The sequence below is a fragment of the Triturus cristatus genome, chromosome 11, assembly GCF_964204655.1.
Source record: "Triturus cristatus chromosome 11, aTriCri1.1, whole genome shotgun sequence".
NCBI classification, from domain to species: Eukaryota; Metazoa; Chordata; class Amphibia; order Caudata; family Salamandridae; genus Triturus; species Triturus cristatus.
The window spans coordinates 937,783,407-937,807,808 of NC_140594.1; the positions used below are offsets into that span (position 1 = coordinate 937,783,407).

Below are 24,402 nucleotides of genomic sequence, written 5' to 3' on the forward strand. Positions count from 1 at the left end.
ATTTCTGAAGTGGTGGGAATTGGCTAAAATGGAGATGGTCATTATGCTATTCATAGTTTTTATTATTCCCATGAACTGTGGCATAACCCTTACTCTCAACTTATCAGCTGGCTTAATTGCTACTGGTGTACCATATCCTAAAACAAAAGAAGTGAGAATGGTTCACTGCCACTTGGCTGGCAAAAACATCTATTGATCTATGTCCTAATGTACGCGCTACAGTTGTTTAGAGAGTTTTAGCAAATGAGGCAAGGGATGCAGAGAAGTATGCGAGGATAAAAAGCTAAAATTGAGATTTGATTTTCTAATGAGCTGTTGATTTACACAATAAAAGACTCCATAGTATTGATCTGTTTACCCTTTATAAAAATCAAGATTTTTTTGTATCGCTTATAGAAAATGTGCTAACAGTGGACTTTTCCATCTGCAGATTATACTGAATGACCACCGGTGGCAGTGTTTCACAACCGAGTTTATCTGAATTGCCGAGACTGAAGAAAAAAAAAAAATTGAAGTCTTCCGGCATACGGCATCATTTTACCAATTTATATGGTAAGTAAAACTCCCAATCATTCCTTTAGGCACTAAAAAGTTCACAGCATCAGCATGTCCTCACTAGCTTGTAGTGGGAGACTGTGCCTGAATAGAATTTCTGTCAAGCTGAAAGTAATATGGATCACATTGTGTTGGTCATAATAATTCATAAAAGCCCGGCTGTCTCCAACGCTACTAAAGCCTGCTTTAGATCCTGGAACTAGCAATGTTCCATTCGAGCAAATTGCTGCCTTTGAGGCTGAAATGTACTACCTCATTTCAGAACGAGCGTGTTACATTCTCACAGAAGGAAGCTCATTTCACCTCTTCTCCTGCACTCCGTATGTTGGACTCTGATACTCAAGATGGATTGTTAAGGATAATCTGTTTATGTATCTCCATCCGACTTTCAAAAAGGCCCCAGTGCTTTGAGTGGTTCAGAGTCCTTTACCATTCCCCCTCCTACTTGCCTTGTAGTCATGAATACAGATAGTAACCTACTGCATAACTTCTGATGTCATCCTCCTGTGTGGTCAGCTGCCACAAGGACAATTGGTCCAGTGGTGCGCTGACATCATAAAGCTAATCAGATGTTGTCTGACATGAGGGCCACTCTGTTGCCTAGCAAGCTGACATCATAAAGCTAAAGCAAGATGTTGTCGGACATGAGGGCCACTCTGTTGGCTAACAAGCAGTAGGATACATTGATGTTGGTAACTAAATGAGTAGCAGGGTGGACAGGATGTCCAACTGAAAACTAAGATGAAAGAAATTAGGAAAGTTTTTGAGACTTCTCGTTTTGTATCAACGTACGTTTGAGGATAAGAGTCTTCTTCACCATTTCTGAAGTGGTGGGAATTGGCTAAAATGGAGATGGTCATTATGCTATTCATAGTTTTTATTATTCCCATGAACTGTGGCATAACCCTTACTCTCAACTTATCAGCTGGCTTAATTGCTACTGGTGTACCATATCCTAAAACAAAAGAAGTAAGAATGGTTCACTGCCACTTGGCTGGCCAAAACATCTATTGATCTATGTCCTAATGTACGCGCTACAGTTGTTTAGAGAGTATTAGCAAATGAGGCAAGGGATGCAGAGAAGTATGTGAGGATAAAAAGCTAAAATTGAGATTTGATTTTCTAATGAGCTGTTGATTTTCACAATAAAAGACTCCATAGTATTGATCTGTTTACCCTTTATAAAAATCAAGATTTTTTTGTATTGCTTATAGAAAATGTGCCAACAGTGGACTTTTCCATCTGCAGATTATACTGAATGACCACCGGTGGCAGTGTTTCACAACCGAGTTTCTCTGAATTGCCGAGACTGAAGGAAAAAAAAAAAAGGAAGTCTTCTGGCATACGGCATCATTTTACCAATTTATATGGTAAGTAAAACTCCCAATCATTCCTTTAGGCATTAAAAAGTTCACAGCATCAGCATGTCCTCACTAGCTTGTAGTGGGAGACTGTGCCTGAATAGAATTTCTGTCAAGCTGAAAGTAATATGGATCACATTGTGTTGGTCATAATAATTCATAAAAGCCCGGCTGTCTCCAACGCTACTAAAGCCTGCTTTAGATCCTGGAACTAGCAATGTTCCATTCGAGCAAATTGCTGCCTTTGAGGCTGAAATGTACTACCTCATTTCAGAACGAGCGTGTTACATTCTCACAGAAGGAAGCTCATTTCACCTCTTCTCCTGCACTCCGTATGTTGGACTCTGATACTCAAGATGGATTGTTAAGGATAATCTGTTTATGTATCTCCATCCGACTTTCAAAAAGGCCCCAGTGCTTTGAGTGGTTCAGAGTCCTTTACCATTCCCCCTCCTACTTGCCTTGTAGTTATGAATACAGATAGTAACCTACTGCATAGCTTCTGATCTCATCCTCCTGTGTGGTCAGCTGCCACAAGGACAATTGGTCCAGTGGTGCGCTGACATCATAAAGCTAATCAGATGTTGTCTGACATGAGGGCCACTCTGTTGCCTAGCAAGCTGACATCATAAAGCTAAAGCAAGATGTTGTCGGACATGAGGGCCACTCTGTTGGCTAACAAGCAGTAGGATACATTGATGTTGGTAACTAAATGAGTAGCAGGGTGGACAGGATGTCCAACTGAAAACTAAGATGAAAGAAATTAGGAAAGTTTTTGAGACTTCTCATTTTGTATCAACGTACGTTTGAGGATAAGAGTCATCTTCACCATTTCTGAAGTGGTGGGAATTGGCTAAAATGGAGATGGTCATTATGCTATTCATAGTTTTTATTATTCCCATGAACTGTGGCATAACCCTTACTCTCAACTTATCAGCTGGCTTAATTGCTACTGGTGTACCATATCCTAAAACAAAAGAAGTGAGAATGGTTCACTGCCACTTGGCTGGCAAAAACATCTATTGATCTATGTCCTAATGTACGCGCTACAGTTGTTTAGAGAGTTTTAGCAAATGAGGCAAGGGATGCAGAGAAGTATGCGAGGATAAAAAGCTAAAATTGAGATTTGATTTTCTAATGAGCTGTTGATTTACACAATAAAAGACTCCATAGTATTGATCTGTTTACCCTTTATAAAAATCAAGATTTTTTTGTATCGCTTATAGAAAATGTGCTAACAGTGGACTTTTCCATCTGCAGATTATACTGAATGACCACCGGTGGCAGTGTTTCACAACCGAGTTTCTCTGAATTGCCGAGACTGAAGGAAAAAAAAAAAAGGAAGTCTTCCGGCATACGGCATCATTTTACCAATTTATATGGTAAGTAAAACTCCCAATCATTCCTTTAGGCATTAAAAAGTTCACAGCATCAGCATGTCCTCACTAGCTTGTAGTGGGAGACTGTGCCTGAATAGAATTTCTGTCAAGCTGAAAGTAATATGGATCACATTGTGTTGGTCATAATAATTCATAAAAGCCCGGCTGTCTCCAACGCTACTAAAGCCTGCTTTAGATCCTGGAACTAGCAATGTTTCATTCGAGCAAATTGCTGCCTTTGAGGCTGAAATGTACTACCTCATTTCAGAACGAGCGTGTTACATTCTCACGGAAGGAAGCTCATTTCACCTCTTCTCCTGCACTCCGTATGTTGGACTCTGATACTCAAGATGGATTGTTAAGGATAATCTGTTTATGTATCTCCATCCGACTTTCAAAAAGGCCCCAGTGCTTTGAGTGGTTCAGAGTCCTTTACCATTCCCCCTCCTACTTGCCTTGTAGTTATGAATACAGATAGTAACCTACTGCATAACTTCTGATCTCATCCTCCTGTGTGGTCAGCTGCCACAAGGACAATTGGTCCAGTGGTGCGCTGACATCATAAAGCTAATCAGATGTTGTCTGACATGAGGGCCACTCTGTTGCCTAGCAAGCTGACATCATAAAGCTAAAGCAAGATGTTGTCGGACATGAGGGCCACTCTGTTGGCTAACAAGCAGTAGGATACATTGATGTTGGTAACTAAATGAGTAGCAGGGTGGACAGGATGTCCAACTGAAAACTAAGATGAAAGAAATTAGGAAAGTTTTTGAGACTTCTCATTTTGTATCAACGTACGTTTGAGGATAAGAGTCATCTTCACCATTTCTGAAGTGGTGGGAATTGGCTAAAATGGAGATGGTCATTATGCTATTCATAGTTTTTATTATTCCCATGAACTGTGGCATAACCCTTACTCTCAACTTATCAGCTGGCTTAATTGCTACTGGTGTACCATATCCTAAAACAAAAGAAGTGAGAATGGTTCACTGCCACTTGGCTGGCAAAAACATCTATTGATCTATGTCCTAATGTACGCGCTACAGTTGTTTAGAGAGTTTTAGCAAATGAGGCAAGGGATGCAGAGAAGTATGTGAGGATAAAAAGCTAAAATTGAGATTTGATTTTCTAATGAGCTGTTGATTTTCACAATAAAAGACTCCATAGTATTGATCTGTTTACCCTTTATAAAAATCAAGATTTTTTTGTATTGCTTATAGAAAATGTGCCAACAGTGGACTTTTCCATCTGCAGATTATACTGAATGACCACCGGTGGCAGTGTTTCACAACCGAGTTTCTCTGAATTGCCGAGACTGAAGGAAAAAAAAAAAAGGAAGTCTTCCGGCATACGGCATCATTTTACCAATTTATATGGTAAGTAAAACTCCCAATCATTCCTTTAGGCATTAAAAAGTTCACAGCATCAGCATGTCCTCACTAGCTTGTAGTGGGAGACTGTGCCTGAATAGAATTTCTGTCAAGCTGAAAGTAATATGGATCACATTGTGTTGGTCATAATAATTCATAAAAGCCCGGCTGTCTCCAACGCTACTAAAGCCTGCTTTAGATCCTGGAACTAGCAATGTTCCATTCGAGCAAATTGCTGCCTTTGAGGCTGAAATGTACTACCTCATTTCAGAACGAGCGTGTTACATTCTCACGGAAGGAAGCTCATTTCACCTCTTCTCCTGCACTCCGTATGTTGGACTCTGATACTCAAGATGGATTGTTAAGGATAATCTGTTTATGTATCTCCATCCGACTTTCAAAAAGGCCCCAGTGCTTTGAGTGGTTCAGAGTCCTTTACCATTCCCCCTCCTACTTGCCTTGTAGTTATGAATACAGATAGTAACCTACTGCATAACTTCTGATCTCATCCTCCTGTGTGGTCAGCTGCCACAAGGACAATTGGTCCAGTGGTGCGCTGACATCATAAAGCTAATCAGATGTTGTCTGACATGAGGGCCACTCTGTTGCCTAGCAAGCTGACATCATAAAGCTAAAGCAAGATGTTGTCGGACATGAGGGCCACTCTGTTGGCTAACAAGCAGTAGGATACATTGATGTTGGTAACTAAATGAGTAGCAGGGTGGACAGGATGTCCAACTGAAAACTAAGATGACAGAAATTAGGAAAGTTTTTGAGACTTCTCATTTTGTATCAACGTACGTTTGAGGATAAGAGTCATCTTCACCATTTCTGAAGTGGTGGGAATTGGCTAAAATGGAGATGGTCATTATGCTATTCATAGTTTTTATTATTCCCATGAACTGTGGCATAACCCTTACTCTCAACTTATCAGCTGGCTTAATTGCTACTGGTGTACCATATCCTAAAACAAAAGAAGTGAGAATGGTTCACTGCCACTTGGCTGGCAAAAACATCTATTGATCTATGTCCTAATGTACGCGCTACAGTTGTTTAGAGAGTTTTAGCAAATGAGGCAAGGGATGCAGAGAAGTATGTGAGGATAAAAAGCTAAAATTGAGATTTGATTTTCTAATGAGCTGTTGATTTTCACAATAAAAGACTCCATAGTATTGATCTGTTTACCCTTTATAAAAATCAAGATTTTTTTGTATTGCTTATAGAAAATGTGCCAACAGTGGACTTTTCCATCTGCAGATTATACTGAATGACCACCGGTGGCAGTGTTTCACAACCGAGTTTCTCTGAATTGCCGAGACTGAAGGAAAAAAAAAAAAGGAAGTCTTCTGGCATACGGCATCATTTTACCAATTTATATGGTAAGTAAAACTCCCAATCATTCCTTTAGGCATTAAAAAGTTCACAGCATCAGCATGTCCTCACTAGCTTGTAGTGGGAGACTGTGCCTGAATAGAATTTCTGTCAAGCTGAAAGTAATATGGATCACATTGTGTTGGTCATAATAATTCATAAAAGCCCGGCTGTCTCCAACGCTACTAAAGCCTGCTTTAGATCCTGGAACTAGCAATGTTCCATTCGAGCAAATTGCTGCCTTTGAGGCTGAAATGTACTACCTCATTTCAGAACGAGCGTGTTACATTCTCACGGAAGGAAGCTCATTTCACCTCTTCTCCTGCACTCCGTATGTTGGACTCTGATACTCAAGATGGATTGTTAAGGATAATCTGTTTCTGTATCTCCATCTGACTTTCAAAAAGGCCCCAGTGCTTTGAGTGGTTCAGAGTCCTTTACCATTCCCCCTCCTACTTGCCTTGTAGTCATGAATACAGATAGTAACCTACTGCATAACTTCTGATCTCATCCTCCTGTGTGGTCAGCTGCCACAAGGACAATTGGTCCAGTGGTGCGCTGACATCATAAAGCTAATCAGATGTTGTCTGACATGAGGGCCACTCTGTTGCCTAGCAAGCTGACATCATAAAGCTAAAGCAAGATGTTGTCGGACATGAGGGCCACTCTGTTGGCTAACAAGCAGTAGGATACATTGATGTTGGTAACTAAATGAGTAGCAGGGTGGACAGGATGTCCAACTGAAAACTAAGATGAAAGAAATTAGGAAAGTTTTTGAGACTTCTCATTTTGTATCAACGTACGTTTGAGGATAAGAGTCATCTTCACCATTTCTGAAGTGGTGGGAATTGGCTAAAATGGAGATGGTCATTATGCTATTCATAGTTTTTATTATTCCCATGAACTGTGGCATAACCCTTACTCTCAACTTATCAGCTGGCTTAATTGCTACTGGTGTACCATATCCTAAAACAAAAGAAGTGAGAATGGTTCACTGCCACTTGGCTGGCAAAAACATCTATTGATCTATGTCCTAATGTACGCGCTACAGTTGTTTAGAGAGTTTTAGCAAATGAGGCAAGGGATGCAGAGAAGTATGCGAGGATAAAAAGCTAAAATTGAGATTTGATTTTCTAATGAGCTGTTGATTTACACAATAAAAGACTCCATAGTATTGATCTGTTTACCCTTTATAAAAATCAAGATTTTTTTGTATCGCTTATAGAAAATGTGCTAACAGTGGACTTTTCCATCTGCAGATTATACTGAATGACCACCGGTGGCAGTGTTTCACAACCGAGTTTATCTGAATTGCCGAGACTGAAGAAAAAAAAAAAATTGAAGTCTTCCGGCATACGGCATCATTTTACCAATTTATATGGTAAGTAAAACTCCCAATCATTCCTTTAGGCACTAAAAAGTTCACAGCATCAGCATGTCCTCACTAGCTTGTAGTGGGAGACTGTGCCTGAATAGAATTTCTGTCAAGCTGAAAGTAATATGGATCACATTGTGTTGGTCATAATAATTCATAAAAGCCCGGCTGTCTCCAACGCTACTAAAGCCTGCTTTAGATCCTGGAACTAGCAATGTTCCATTCGAGCAAATTGCTGCCTTTGAGGCTGAAATGTACTACCTCATTTCAGAACGAGCGTGTTACATTCTCACAGAAGGAAGCTCATTTCACCTCTTCTCCTGCACTCCGTATGTTGGACTCTGATACTCAAGATGGATTGTTAAGGATAATCTGTTTATGTATCTCCATCCGACTTTCAAAAAGGCCCCAGTGCTTTGAGTGGTTCAGAGTCCTTTACCATTCCCCCTCCTACTTGCCTTGTAGTCATGAATACAGATAGTAACCTACTGCATAACTTCTGATGTCATCCTCCTGTGTGGTCAGCTGCCACAAGGACAATTGGTCCAGTGGTGCGCTGACATCATAAAGCTAATCAGATGTTGTCTGACATGAGGGCCACTCTGTTGCCTAGCAAGCTGACATCATAAAGCTAAAGCAAGATGTTGTCGGACATGAGGGCCACTCTGTTGGCTAACAAGCAGTAGGATACATTGATGTTGGTAACTAAATGAGTAGCAGGGTGGACAGGATGTCCAACTGAAAACTAAGATGAAAGAAATTAGGAAAGTTTTTGAGACTTCTCGTTTTGTATCAACGTACGTTTGAGGATAAGAGTCTTCTTCACCATTTCTGAAGTGGTGGGAATTGGCTAAAATGGAGATGGTCATTATGCTATTCATAGTTTTTATTATTCCCATGAACTGTGGCATAACCCTTACTCTCAACTTATCAGCTGGCTTAATTGCTACTGGTGTACCATATCCTAAAACAAAAGAAGTAAGAATGGTTCACTGCCACTTGGCTGGCCAAAACATCTATTGATCTATGTCCTAATGTACGCGCTACAGTTGTTTAGAGAGTATTAGCAAATGAGGCAAGGGATGCAGAGAAGTATGTGAGGATAAAAAGCTAAAATTGAGATTTGATTTTCTAATGAGCTGTTGATTTTCACAATAAAAGACTCCATAGTATTGATCTGTTTACCCTTTATAAAAATCAAGATTTTTTTGTATTGCTTATAGAAAATGTGCCAACAGTGGACTTTTCCATCTGCAGATTATACTGAATGACCACCGGTGGCAGTGTTTCACAACCGAGTTTCTCTGAATTGCCGAGACTGAAGGAAAAAAAAAAAAGGAAGTCTTCTGGCATACGGCATCATTTTACCAATTTATATGGTAAGTAAAACTCCCAATCATTCCTTTAGGCATTAAAAAGTTCACAGCATCAGCATGTCCTCACTAGCTTGTAGTGGGAGACTGTGCCTGAATAGAATTTCTGTCAAGCTGAAAGTAATATGGATCACATTGTGTTGGTCATAATAATTCATAAAAGCCCGGCTGTCTCCAACGCTACTAAAGCCTGCTTTAGATCCTGGAACTAGCAATGTTCCATTCGAGCAAATTGCTGCCTTTGAGGCTGAAATGTACTACCTCATTTCAGAACGAGCGTGTTACATTCTCACAGAAGGAAGCTCATTTCACCTCTTCTCCTGCACTCCGTATGTTGGACTCTGATACTCAAGATGGATTGTTAAGGATAATCTGTTTATGTATCTCCATCCGACTTTCAAAAAGGCCCCAGTGCTTTGAGTGGTTCAGAGTCCTTTACCATTCCCCCTCCTACTTGCCTTGTAGTTATGAATACAGATAGTAACCTACTGCATAGCTTCTGATCTCATCCTCCTGTGTGGTCAGCTGCCACAAGGACAATTGGTCCAGTGGTGCGCTGACATCATAAAGCTAATCAGATGTTGTCTGACATGAGGGCCACTCTGTTGCCTAGCAAGCTGACATCATAAAGCTAAAGCAAGATGTTGTCGGACATGAGGGCCACTCTGTTGGCTAACAAGCAGTAGGATACATTGATGTTGGTAACTAAATGAGTAGCAGGGTGGACAGGATGTCCAACTGAAAACTAAGATGAAAGAAATTAGGAAAGTTTTTGAGACTTCTCATTTTGTATCAACGTACGTTTGAGGATAAGAGTCATCTTCACCATTTCTGAAGTGGTGGGAATTGGCTAAAATGGAGATGGTCATTATGCTATTCATAGTTTTTATTATTCCCATGAACTGTGGCATAACCCTTACTCTCAACTTATCAGCTGGCTTAATTGCTACTGGTGTACCATATCCTAAAACAAAAGAAGTGAGAATGGTTCACTGCCACTTGGCTGGCAAAAACATCTATTGATCTATGTCCTAATGTACGCGCTACAGTTGTTTAGAGAGTTTTAGCAAATGAGGCAAGGGATGCAGAGAAGTATGCGAGGATAAAAAGCTAAAATTGAGATTTGATTTTCTAATGAGCTGTTGATTTACACAATAAAAGACTCCATAGTATTGATCTGTTTACCCTTTATAAAAATCAAGATTTTTTTGTATCGCTTATAGAAAATGTGCTAACAGTGGACTTTTCCATCTGCAGATTATACTGAATGACCACCGGTGGCAGTGTTTCACAACCGAGTTTCTCTGAATTGCCGAGACTGAAGGAAAAAAAAAAAAGGAAGTCTTCCGGCATACGGCATCATTTTACCAATTTATATGGTAAGTAAAACTCCCAATCATTCCTTTAGGCATTAAAAAGTTCACAGCATCAGCATGTCCTCACTAGCTTGTAGTGGGAGACTGTGCCTGAATAGAATTTCTGTCAAGCTGAAAGTAATATGGATCACATTGTGTTGGTCATAATAATTCATAAAAGCCCGGCTGTCTCCAACGCTACTAAAGCCTGCTTTAGATCCTGGAACTAGCAATGTTTCATTCGAGCAAATTGCTGCCTTTGAGGCTGAAATGTACTACCTCATTTCAGAACGAGCGTGTTACATTCTCACGGAAGGAAGCTCATTTCACCTCTTCTCCTGCACTCCGTATGTTGGACTCTGATACTCAAGATGGATTGTTAAGGATAATCTGTTTATGTATCTCCATCCGACTTTCAAAAAGGCCCCAGTGCTTTGAGTGGTTCAGAGTCCTTTACCATTCCCCCTCCTACTTGCCTTGTAGTTATGAATACAGATAGTAACCTACTGCATAACTTCTGATCTCATCCTCCTGTGTGGTCAGCTGCCACAAGGACAATTGGTCCAGTGGTGCGCTGACATCATAAAGCTAATCAGATGTTGTCTGACATGAGGGCCACTCTGTTGCCTAGCAAGCTGACATCATAAAGCTAAAGCAAGATGTTGTCGGACATGAGGGCCACTCTGTTGGCTAACAAGCAGTAGGATACATTGATGTTGGTAACTAAATGAGTAGCAGGGTGGACAGGATGTCCAACTGAAAACTAAGATGAAAGAAATTAGGAAAGTTTTTGAGACTTCTCATTTTGTATCAACGTACGTTTGAGGATAAGAGTCATCTTCACCATTTCTGAAGTGGTGGGAATTGGCTAAAATGGAGATGGTCATTATGCTATTCATAGTTTTTATTATTCCCATGAACTGTGGCATAACCCTTACTCTCAACTTATCAGCTGGCTTAATTGCTACTGGTGTACCATATCCTAAAACAAAAGAAGTGAGAATGGTTCACTGCCACTTGGCTGGCAAAAACATCTATTGATCTATGTCCTAATGTACGCGCTACAGTTGTTTAGAGAGTTTTAGCAAATGAGGCAAGGGATGCAGAGAAGTATGTGAGGATAAAAAGCTAAAATTGAGATTTGATTTTCTAATGAGCTGTTGATTTTCACAATAAAAGACTCCATAGTATTGATCTGTTTACCCTTTATAAAAATCAAGATTTTTTTGTATTGCTTATAGAAAATGTGCCAACAGTGGACTTTTCCATCTGCAGATTATACTGAATGACCACCGGTGGCAGTGTTTCACAACCGAGTTTCTCTGAATTGCCGAGACTGAAGGAAAAAAAAAAAAGGAAGTCTTCTGGCATACGGCATCATTTTACCAATTTATATGGTAAGTAAAACTCCCAATCATTCCTTTAGGCATTAAAAAGTTCACAGCATCAGCATGTCCTCACTAGCTTGTAGTGGGAGACTGTGCCTGAATAGAATTTCTGTCAAGCTGAAAGTAATATGGATCACATTGTGTTGGTCATAATAATTCATAAAAGCCCGGCTGTCTCCAACGCTACTAAAGCCTGCTTTAGATCCTGGAACTAGCAATGTTCCATTCGAGCAAATTGCTGCCTTTGAGGCTGAAATGTACTACCTCATTTCAGAACGAGCGTGTTACATTCTCACAGAAGGAAGCTCATTTCACCTCTTCTCCTGCACTCCGTATGTTGGACTCTGATACTCAAGATGGATTGTTAAGGATAATCTGTTTATGTATCTCCATCCGACTTTCAAAAAGGCCCCAGTGCTTTGAGTGGTTCAGAGTCCTTTACCATTCCCCCTCCTACTTGCCTTGTAGTCATGAATACAGATAGTAACCTACTGCATAACTTCTGATGTCATCCTCCTGTGTGGTCAGCTGCCACAAGGACAATTGGTCCAGTGGTGCGCTGACATCATAAAGCTAATCAGATGTTGTCTGACATGAGGGCCACTCTGTTGCCTAGCAAGCTGACATCATAAAGCTAAAGCAAGATGTTGTCGGACATGAGGGCCACTCTGTTGGCTAACAAGCAGTAGGATACATTGATGTTGGTAACTAAATGAGTAGCAGGGTGGACAGGATGTCCAACTGAAAACTAAGATGAAAGAAATTAGGAAAGTTTTTGAGACTTCTCGTTTTGTATCAACGTACGTTTGAGGATAAGAGTCTTCTTCACCATTTCTGAAGTGGTGGGAATTGGCTAAAATGGAGATGGTCATTATGCTATTCATAGTTTTTATTATTCCCATGAACTGTGGCATAACCCTTACTCTCAACTTATCAGCTGGCTTAATTGCTACTGGTGTACCATATCCTAAAACAAAAGAAGTAAGAATGGTTCACTGCCACTTGGCTGGCCAAAACATCTATTGATCTATGTCCTAATGTACGCGCTACAGTTGTTTAGAGAGTATTAGCAAATGAGGCAAGGGATGCAGAGAAGTATGTGAGGATAAAAAGCTAAAATTGAGATTTGATTTTCTAATGAGCTGTTGATTTTCACAATAAAAGACTCCATAGTATTGATCTGTTTACCCTTTATAAAAATCAAGATTTTTTTGTATTGCTTATAGAAAATGTGCCAACAGTGGACTTTTCCATCTGCAGATTATACTGAATGACCACCGGTGGCAGTGTTTCACAACCGAGTTTCTCTGAATTGCCGAGACTGAAGGAAAAAAAAAAAAGGAAGTCTTCTGGCATACGGCATCATTTTACCAATTTATATGGTAAGTAAAACTCCCAATCATTCCTTTAGGCATTAAAAAGTTCACAGCATCAGCATGTCCTCACTAGCTTGTAGTGGGAGACTGTGCCTGAATAGAATTTCTGTCAAGCTGAAAGTAATATGGATCACATTGTGTTGGTCATAATAATTCATAAAAGCCCGGCTGTCTCCAACGCTACTAAAGCCTGCTTTAGATCCTGGAACTAGCAATGTTCCATTCGAGCAAATTGCTGCCTTTGAGGCTGAAATGTACTACCTCATTTCAGAACGAGCGTGTTACATTCTCACAGAAGGAAGCTCATTTCACCTCTTCTCCTGCACTCCGTATGTTGGACTCTGATACTCAAGATGGATTGTTAAGGATAATCTGTTTATGTATCTCCATCCGACTTTCAAAAAGGCCCCAGTGCTTTGAGTGGTTCAGAGTCCTTTACCATTCCCCCTCCTACTTGCCTTGTAGTTATGAATACAGATAGTAACCTACTGCATAGCTTCTGATCTCATCCTCCTGTGTGGTCAGCTGCCACAAGGACAATTGGTCCAGTGGTGCGCTGACATCATAAAGCTAATCAGATGTTGTCTGACATGAGGGCCACTCTGTTGCCTAGCAAGCTGACATCATAAAGCTAAAGCAAGATGTTGTCGGACATGAGGGCCACTCTGTTGGCTAACAAGCAGTAGGATACATTGATGTTGGTAACTAAATGAGTAGCAGGGTGGACAGGATGTCCAACTGAAAACTAAGATGAAAGAAATTAGGAAAGTTTTTGAGACTTCTCATTTTGTATCAACGTACGTTTGAGGATAAGAGTCATCTTCACCATTTCTGAAGTGGTGGGAATTGGCTAAAATGGAGATGGTCATTATGCTATTCATAGTTTTTATTATTCCCATGAACTGTGGCATAACCCTTACTCTCAACTTATCAGCTGGCTTAATTGCTACTGGTGTACCATATCCTAAAACAAAAGAAGTGAGAATGGTTCACTGCCACTTGGCTGGCAAAAACATCTATTGATCTATGTCCTAATGTACGCGCTACAGTTGTTTAGAGAGTTTTAGCAAATGAGGCAAGGGATGCAGAGAAGTATGTGAGGATAAAAAGCTAAAATTGAGATTTGATTTTCTAATGAGCTGTTGATTTTCACAATAAAAGACTCCATAGTATTGATCTGTTTACCCTTTATAAAAATCAAGATTTTTTTGTATTGCTTATAGAAAATGTGCCAACAGTGGACTTTTCCATCTGCAGATTATACTGAATGACCACCGGTGGCAGTGTTTCACAACCGAGTTTCTCTGAATTGCCGAGACTGAAGGAAAAAAAAAAAGGAAGTCTTCTGGCATACGGCATCATTTTACCAATTTATATGGTAAGTAAAACTCCCAATCATTCCTTTAGGCATTAAAAAGTTCACAGCATCAGCATGTCCTCACTAGCTTGTAGTGGGAGACTGTGCCTGAATAGAATTTCTGTCAAGCTGAAAGTAATATGGATCACATTGTGTTGGTCATAATAATTCATAAAAGCCCGGCTGTCTCCAACGCTACTAAAGCCTGCTTTAGATCCTGGAACTAGCAATGTTCCATTCGAGCAAATTGCTGCCTTTGAGGCTGAAATGTACTACCTCATTTCAGAACGAGCGTGTTACATTCTCACGGAAGGAAGCTCATTTCACCTCTTCTCCTGCACTCCGTATGTTGGACTCTGATACTCAAGATGGATTGTTAAGGATAATCTGTTTATGTATCTCCATCCGACTTTCAAAAAGGCCCCAGTGCTTTGAGTGGTTCAGAGTCCTTTACCATTCCTCCTCCTACTTGCCTTGTAGTCATGAATACAGATAGTAACCTACTGCATAACTTCTGATCTCATCCTCCTGTGTGGTCAGCTGCCACAAGGACAATTGGTCCAGTGGTGCGCTGACATCATAAAGCTAATCAGATGTTGTCTGACATGAGGGCCACTCTGTTGCCTAGCAAGCTGACATCATAAAGCTAAAGCAAGATGTTGTCGGACATGAGGGCCACTCTGTTGGCTAACAAGCAGTAGGATACATTGATGTTGGTAACTAAATGAGTAGCAGGGTGGACAGGATGTCCAACTGAAAACTAAGATGAAAGAAATTAGGAAAGTTTTTGAGACTTCTCATTTTGTATCAACGTACGTTTGAGGATAAGAGTCATCTTCACCATTTCTGAAGTGGTGGGAATTGGCTAAAATGGAGATGGTCATTATGCTATTCATAGTTTTTATTATTCCCATGAACTGTGGCATAACCCTTACTCTCAACTTATCAGCTGGCTTAATTGCTACTGGTGTACCATATCCTAAAACAAAAGAAGTGAGAATGGTTCACTGCCACTTGGCTGGCAAAAACATCTATTGATCTATGTCCTAATGTACGCGCTACAGTTGTTTAGAGAGTTTTAGCAAATGAGGCAAGGGATGCAGAGAAGTATGCGAGGATAAAAAGCTAAAATTGAGATTTGATTTTCTAATGAGCTGTTGATTTACACAATAAAAGACTCCATAGTATTGATCTGTTTACCCTTTATAAAAATCAAGATTTTTTTGTATCGCTTATAGAAAATGTGCTAACAGTGGACTTTTCCATCTGCAGATTATACTGAATGACCACCGGTGGCAGTGTTTCACAACCGAGTTTATCTGAATTGCCGAGACTGAAGGAAAAAAAAAAAAGGAAGTCTTCCGGCATACGGCATCATTTTACCAATTTATATGGTAAGTAAAACTCCCAATCATTCCTTTAGGCATTAAAAAGTTCACAGCATCAGCATGTCCTCACTAGCTTGTAGTGGGAGACTGTGCCTGAATAGAATTTCTGTCAAGCTGAAAGTAATATGGATCACATTGTGTTGGTCATAATAATTCATAAAAGCCCGGCTGTCTCCAACGCTACTAAAGCCTGCTTTAGATCCTGGAACTAGCAATGTTCCATTCGAGCAAATTGCTGCCTTTGAGGCTGAAATGTACTACCTCATTTCAGAACGAGCGTGTTACATTCTCACGGAAGGAAGCTCATTTCACCTCTTCTCCTGCACTCCGTATGTTGGACTCTGATACTCAAGATGGATTGTTAAGGATAATCTGTTTATGTATCTCCATCCGACTTTCAAAAAGGCCCCAGTGCTTTGAGTGGTTCAGAGTCCTTTACCATTCCCCCTCCTACTTGCCTTGTAGTTATGAATACAGATAGTAACCTACTGCATAACTTCTGATCTCATCCTCCTGTGTGGTCAGCTGCCACAAGGACAATTGGTCCAGTGGTGCGCTGACATCATAAAGCTAATCAGATGTTGTCTGACATGAGGGCCACTCTGTTGCCTAGCAAGCTGACATCATAAAGCTAAAGCAAGATGTTGTCGGACATGAGGGCCACTCTGTTGGCTAACAAGCAGTAGGATACATTGATGTTGGTAACTAAATGAGTAGCAGGGTGGACAGGATGTCCAACTGAAAACTAAGATGAAAGAAATTAGGAAAGTTTTTGAGACTTCTCATTTTGTATCAACGTACGTTTGAGGATAAGAGTCATCTTCACCATTTCTGAAGTGGTGGGAATTGGCTAAAATGGAGATGGTCATTATGCTATTCATAGTTTTTATTATTCCCATGAACTGTGGCATAACCCTTACTCTCAACTTATCAGCTGGCTTAATTGCTACTGGTGTACCATATCCTAAAACAAAAGAAGTGAGAATGGTTCACTGCCACTTGGCTGGCAAAAACATCTATTGATCTATGTCCTAATGTACGCGCTACAGTTGTTTAGAGAGTTTTAGCAAATGAGGCAAGGGATGCAGAGAAGTATGTGAGGATAAAAAGCTAAAATTGAGATTTGATTTTCTAATGAGCTGTTGATTTTCACAATAAAAGACTCCATAGTATTGATCTGTTTACCCTTTATAAAAATCAAGATTTTTTTGTATTGCTTATAGAAAATGTGCCAACAGTGGACTTTTCCATCTGCAGATTATACTGAATGACCACCGGTGGCAGTGTTTCACAACCGAGTTTCTCTGAATTGCCGAGACTGAAGGAAAAAAAAAAAGGAAGTCTTCTGGCATACGGCATCATTTTACCAATTTATATGGTAAGTAAAACTCCCAATCATTCCTTTAGGCATTAAAAAGTTCACAGCATCAGCATGTCCTCACTAGCTTGTAGTGGGAGACTGTGCCTGAATAGAATTTCTGTCAAGCTGAAAGTAATATGGATCACATTGTGTTGGTCATAATAATTCATAAAAGCCCGGCTGTCTCCAACGCTACTAAAGCCTGCTTTAGATCCTGGAACTAGCAATGTTCCATTCGAGCAAATTGCTGCCTTTGAGGCTGAAATGTACTACCTCATTTCAGAACGAGCGTGTTACATTCTCACGGAAGGAAGCTCATTTCACCTCTTCTCCTGCACTCCGTATGTTGGACTCTGATACTCAAGATGGATTGTTAAGGATAATCTGTTTATGTATCTCCATCCGACTTTCAAAAAGGCCCCAGTGCTTTGAGTGGTTCAGAGTCCTTTACCATTCCTCCTCCTACTTGCCTTGTAGTCATGAATACAGATAGTAACCTACTGCATAACTTCTGATCTCATCCTCCTGTGTGGTCAGCTGCCACAAGGACAATTGGTCCAGTGGTGCGCTGACATCATAAAGCTAATCAGATGTTGTCTGACATGAGGGCCACTCTGTTGCCTAGCAAGCTGACATCATAAAGCTAAAGCAAGATGTTGTCGGACATGAGGGCCACTCTGTTGGCTAACAAGCAGTAGGATACATTGATGTTGGTAACTAAATGAGTAGCAGGGTGGACAGGATGTCCAACTGAAAACTAAGATGAAAGAAATTAGGAAAGTTTTTGAGACTTCTCATTTTGTATCAACGTACGTTTGAGGATAAGAGTCATCTTCACCATTTCTGAAGTGGTGGGAATTGGCTAAAATGGAGATGGTCATTATGCTATTCATAGTTTTTATTATTCCCATGAACTGTGGCATAACCCTTACTCTCAACTTATCAGCTGGCTTAATTGCTACTGGTGTACCATATCCTAAAACAAAAGAAGTAAGAATGGTTCACTGCCACTTGGCTGGCAAAAACATCTATTGATCTATGTCCTAATGTACGCGCTACAGTTGTTTAGAGAGTATTAGCAAATGAGGCAAGGGATGCAGAGAAGTATGTGAGGATAAAAAGCTAAAATTGAGATTTGATTTTCTAATGAGCTGTTGATTTTCACAATAAAAGACTCCATAGTATTGATCTGTTTACCCTTTATAAAAATCAAGATTTTTTTGTATTGCTTATAGAAAATGTGCCAACAGTGGACTTTTCCATCTGCAGATTATACTGAATGACCACCGGTGGCAGTGTTTCACAACCGAGTTTCTCTGAATTGCCGAGACTGAAGGAAAAAAAAAAAAGGAAGTCTTCTGGCATACGGCATCATTTTACCAATTTATATGGTAAGTAAAACTCCCAATCATTCCTTTAGGCATTAAAAAGTTCACAGCATCAGCATGTCCTCACTAGCTTGTAGTGGGAGACTGTGCCTGAATAGAATTTCTGTCAAGCTGAAAGTAATATGGATCACATTGTGTTGGTCATAATAATTCATAAAAGCCCGGCTGTCTCCAACGCTACTAAAGCCTGCTTTAGATCCTGGAACTAGCAATGTTCCATTCGAGCAAATTGCTGCCTTTGAGGCTGAAATGTACTACCTCATTTCAGAACGAGCGTGTTACATTCTCACAGAAGGAAGCTCATTTCACCTCTTCTCCTGCACTCCGTATGTTGGACTCTGATACTCAAGATGGATTGTTAAGGATAATCTGTTTATGTATCTCCATCCGACTTTCAAAAAGGCCCCAGTGCTTTGAGTGGTTCAGAGTCCTTTACCATTCCCCCTCCTACTTGCCTTGTAGTTATGAATACAGATAGTAACCTACTGCATAGCTTCTGATCTCATCCTCCTGTGTGGTCAGCTGCCACAAGGACAATTGGTCCAGTGGTGCGCTGACATCATAAAGCTAATCAGATGTTGTCTGACATGAGGGCCACTCTGTTGCCTAGCAAGCTGACATCATAAAGCTAAAGCAAGATGTTGTCGGACATGAGGGCCACTCTGTTGGCTAACAAGCAGTAGGATACATTGATGTTGGTAACTAAATGAGTAGCAGGGTGGACAGGATGTCCAACTGAAAACTAAGATGAAAGAAATTAGGAAAGTTTTTGAGACTTCTCATTTTGTATCAACGTACGTTTGAGGATAAGAGTCATCTTCACCATTTCTGAAGTGGTGGGAATTGGCTAAAATGGAGATGGTCATTATGCTATTCATAGTTTTTATTATTCCCATGAACTGTGGCATAACCCTTACTCTCAACTTATCAGCTGGCTTAATTGCTACTGGTGTACCATATCCTAAAACAAAAGAAGTGAGAATGGTTCACTGCCACTTGGCTGGCAAAAACATCTATTGATCTATGTCCTAATGTACGCGCTACAGTTGTTTAGAGAGTTTTAGCAAATGAGGCAAGGGATGCAGAGAAGTATGTGAGGATAAAAAGCTAAAATTGAGATTTGATTTTCTAATGAGCTGTTGATTTTCACAATAAAAGACTCCATAGTATTGATCTGTTTACCCTTTATAAAAATCAAGATTTTTTTGTATTGCTTATAGAAAATGTGCCAACAGTGGACTTTTCCATCTGCAGATTATACTGAATGACCACCGGTGGCAGTGTTTCACAACCGAGTTTCTCTGAATTGCTGAGACTGAAGGAAAAAAAAAAAGGAAGTCTTCTGGCATACGGCATCATTTTACCAATTTATATGGTAAGTAAAACTCCCAATCATTCCTTTAGGCATTAAAAAGTTCACAGCATCAGCATGTCCTCACTAGCTTGTAGTGGGAGACTGTGCCTGAATAGAATTTCTGTCAAGCTGAAAGTAATATGGATCACATTGTGTTGGTCATAATAATTCATAAAAGCCCGGCTGTCTCCAACGCTACTAAAGCCTGCTTTAGATCCTGGAACTAGCAATGTTCCATTCGAGCAAATTGCTGCCTTTGAGGCTGAAATGTACTACCTCATTTCAGAACGAGCGTGTTACATTCTCACGGAAGGAAGCTCATTTCACCTCTTCTCCTGCACTCCGTATGTTGGACTCTGATACTCAAGATGGATTGTTAAGGATAATCTGTTTATGTATCTCCATCCGACTTTCAAAAAGGCCCCAGTGCTTTGAGTGGTTCAGAGTCCTTTACCATTCCCCCTCCTACTTGCCTTGTAGTTATGAATACAGATAGTAACCTACTGCATAACTTCTGATCTCATCCTCCTGTGTGGTCAGCTGCCACAAGGACAATTGGTCCAGTGGTGCGCTGACATCATAAAGCTAATCAGATGTTGTCTGACATGAGGGCCACTCTGTTGCCTAGCAAGCTGACATCATAAAGCTAAAGCAAGATGTTGTCGGACATGAGGGCCACTCTGTTGGCTAACAAGCAGTAGGATACATTGATGTTGGTAACTAAATGAGTAGCAGGGTGGACAGGATGTCCAACTGAAAACTAAGATGAAAGAAATTAGGAAAGTTTTTGAGACTTCTCATTTTGTATCAACGTACGTTTGAGGATAAGAGTCATCTTGACCATTTCTGAAGTGGTGGGAATTGGCTAAAATGGAGATGGTCATTATGCTATTCATAGTTTTTATTATTCCCATGAACTGTGGCATAACCCTTACTCTCAACTTATCAGCTGGCTTAATTGCTACTGGTGTACCATATCCTAAAACAAAAGAAGTGAGAATGGTTCACTGCCACTTGGCTGGCAAAAACATCTATTGATCTATGTCCTAATGTACGCGCTACAGTTGTTTAGAGAGTTTTAGCAAATGAGGCAAGGGATGCAGAGAAGTATGTGAGGATAAAAAGCTAAAATTGAGATTTGATTTTCTAATGAGCTGTTGATTTTCACAATAAAAGACTCCATAGTATTGATCTGTTTACCCTTTATAAAAATCAAGATTTTTTTGTATTGCTTATAGAAAATGTGCCAACAGTGGACTTTTCCATCTGCAGATTATACTGAATGACCACCGGGGGCAGTGTTTCACAACCGAGTTTCTCTGAATTGCCGAGACTGAAGGAAAAAAAAAAAGGAAGTCTTCTGGCATACGGCATCATTTTACCAATTTATATGGTAAGTAAAACTCCCAATCATTCCTTTAGGCATTAAAAAGTTCACAGCATCAGCATGTCCTCACTAGCTTGTAGTGGGAGACTGTGCCTGAATAGAATTTCTGTCAAGCTGAAAGTAATATGGATCACATTGTGTTGGTCATAATAATTCATAAAAGCACGGCTGTCTCCAACGCTACTAAAGCCTGCTTTAGATCCTGGAACTAGCAATGTTCCATTCGAGCAAATTGCTGCCTTTGAGGCTGAAATGTACTACCTCATTTCAGAACGAGCGTGTTACATTCTCACGGAAGGAAGCTCATTTCACCTCTTCTCCTGCACTCCGTATGTTGGACTCTGATACTCAAGATGGATTGTTAAGGATAATCTGTTTATGTATCTCCATCCGACTTTCAAAAAGGCCCCAGTGCTTTGAGTGGTTCAGAGTCCTTTACCATTCCTCCTCCTACTTGCCTTGTAGTCATGAATACAGATAGTAACCTACTGCATAACTTCTGATCTCATCCTCCTGTGTGGTCAGCTGCCACAAGGACAATTGGTCCAGTGGTGCGCTGACATCATAAAGCTAATCAGATGTTGTCTGACATGAGGGCCACTCTGTTGCCTAGCAAGCTGACATCATAAAGCTAAAGCAAGATGTTGTCGGACATGAGGGCCACTCTGTTGGCTAACAAGCAGTAGGATACATTGATGTTGGTAACTAAATGAGTAGCAGGGTGGACAGGATGTCCAACTGAAAACTAAGATGAAAGAAATTAGGAAAGTTTTTGAGACTTCTCATTTTGTATCAACGTACGTTTGAGGATAAGAGTCATCTTCACCATTTCTGAAGTGGTGGGAATTGGCTAAAATGGAGATGGTCATTATGCTATTCATAGTTTTTATTATTCCCATGAACTGTGGCATAACCCTTACTCTCAACTTATCAGCTGGCTTAATTGCTACTGGTGTACCATATCCTAAAACAAAAGAAGTGAGAATGGTTCACTGCCACTTGGCTGGCAAAAACATCTATTGATCTATGTCATAATGTACGCGCTACAGTTGTTTAGAGAGTTTTAGCAAATGAGGCAAGGGATGCAGAGAAGTATGCGAGGATAAAAAGCTAAAATTGAGATTTGATTTTCTAATGAGCTGTTGATTTACACAATAAAAGACTCCATAGTATTGATCTGTTTACCCTTTATAAAAATCAAGATTTTTTTGTATTGCTTATAGAAAATGTGCTAACAGTGGACTTTTCCATCTGCTGATTATACTGAATGACCACCGGTGGCAGTGTTTCACAACAGTTTCTCTGAATTGCCGAGACTGAAGGAAAAAAAAAAAGGAAGTCTTCCGGCATACGGCATCATTTTACCAATTTATATGGTAAGTAAAACTCCCAATCATTCCTTTAGGCATTAAAAAGTTCACAGCATCAGCATGTCCTCACTAGCTTGTAGTGGGAGACTGTGCCTGAATAGAATTTCTGTCAAGCTGAAAGTAATATGGATCACATTGTGTTGGTCATAATAATTCATAAAAGCCCGGCTGTCTCCAACGCTACTAAAGCCTGCTTTAGATCCTGGAACTAGCAATGTTCCATTCGAGCAAATTGCTGCCTTTGAGGCTGAAATGTACTACCTCATTTCAGAACGAGCGTGTTACATTCTCACAGAAGGAAGCTCATTTCACCTCTTCTCCTGCACTCCGTATGTTGGACTCTGATACTCAAGATGGATTGTTAAGGATAATCTGTTTATGTATCTCCATCCGACTTTCAAAAAGGCCCCAGTGCTTTGAGTGGTTCAGAGTCCTTTACCATTCCCCCTCCTACTTGCCTTGTAGTTATGAATACAGATAGTAACCTACTGCATAGCTTCTGATCTCATCCTCCTGTGTGGTCAGCTGCCACAAGGACAATTGGTCCAGTGGTGCGCTGACATCATAAAGCTAATCAGATGTTGTCTGACATGAGGGCCACTCTGTTGCCTAGCAAGCTGACATCATAAAGCTAAAGCAAGATGTTGTCGGACATGAGGGCCACTCTGTTGGCTAACAAGCAGTAGGATACATTGATGTTGGTAACTAAATGAGTAGCAGGGTGGACAGGATGTCCAACTGAAAACTAAGATGAAAGAAATTAGGAAAGTTTTTGAGACTTCTCATTTTGTATCAACGTACGTTTGAGGATAAGAGTCATCTTCACCATTTCTGAAGTGGTGGGAATTGGCTAAAATGGAGATGGTCATTATGCTATTCATAGTTTTTATTATTCCCATGAACTGTGGCATAACCCTTACTCTCAACTTATCAGCTGGCTTAATTGCTACTGGTGTACCATATCCTAAAACAAAAGAAGTGAGAATGGTTCACTGCCACTTGGCTGGCAAAAACATCTATTGATCTATGTCCTAATGTACGCGCTACAGTTGTTTAGAGAGTTTTAGCAAATGAGGCAAGGGATGCAGAGAAGTATGTCAGGATAAAAAGCTAAAATTGAGATTTGATTTTCTAATGAGCTGTTGATTTTCACAATAAAAGACTCCATAGTATTGATCTGTTTACCCTTTATAAAAATCAAGATTTTTTTGTATTGCTTATAGAAAATGTGCCAACAGTGGACTTTTCCATCTGCAGATTATACTGAATGACCACCGGTGGCAGTGTTTCACAACCGAGTTTCTCTGAATTGCTGAGACTGAAGGAAAAAAAAAAAGGAAGTCTTCTGGCATACGGCATCATTTTACCAATTTATATGGTAAGTAAAACTCCCAATCATTCCTTTAGGCATTAAAAAGTTCACAGCATCAGCATGTCCTCACTAGCTTGTAGTGGGAGACTGTGCCTGAATAGAATTTCTGTCAAGCTGAAAGTAATATGGATCACATTGTGTTGGTCATAATAATTCATAAAAGCCCGGCTGTCTCCAACGCTACTAAAGCCTGCTTTAGATCCTGGAACTAGCAATGTTCCATTCGAGCAAATTGCTGCCTTTGAGGCTGAAATGTACTACCTCATTTCAGAACGAGCGTGTTACATTCTCACGGAAGGAAGCTCATTTCACCTCTTCTCCTGCACTCCGTATGTTGGACTCTGATACTCAAGATGGATTGTTAAGGATAATCTGTTTATGTATCTCCATCCGACTTTCAAAAAGGCCCCAGTGCTTTGAGTGGTTCAGAGTCCTTTACCATTCCCCCTCCTACTTGCCTTGTAGTTATGAATACAGATAGTAACCTACTGCATAACTTCTGATCTCATCCTCCTGTGTGGTC

The 24,402-nt window shown here is 40.3% G+C and overlaps 1 long non-coding RNA gene across 1 annotated transcript; it reads left to right on the top strand.

Moving 5' to 3' along the window:
* Positions 1–1,769: 1,769 nt before the first annotated feature.
* On the top strand, positions 1,770–23,847 carry LOC146785704 (uncharacterized). Its single transcript, XR_014970774.1, has 17 exons — positions 1,770–1,925; positions 3,177–3,298; positions 4,516–4,671; positions 5,889–6,044; positions 7,296–7,417; positions 8,635–8,790; positions 10,042–10,163; positions 11,381–11,536; positions 12,754–12,909; positions 14,161–14,281; positions 15,499–15,654; positions 16,872–17,026; positions 18,244–18,399; positions 19,617–19,771; positions 21,023–21,143; positions 22,361–22,513; positions 23,731–23,847. It is a non-coding gene; the product is annotated as an uncharacterized LOC146785704 (long non-coding RNA).
* The last annotated feature ends 555 nt before the right edge of the window (positions 23,848–24,402 follow it).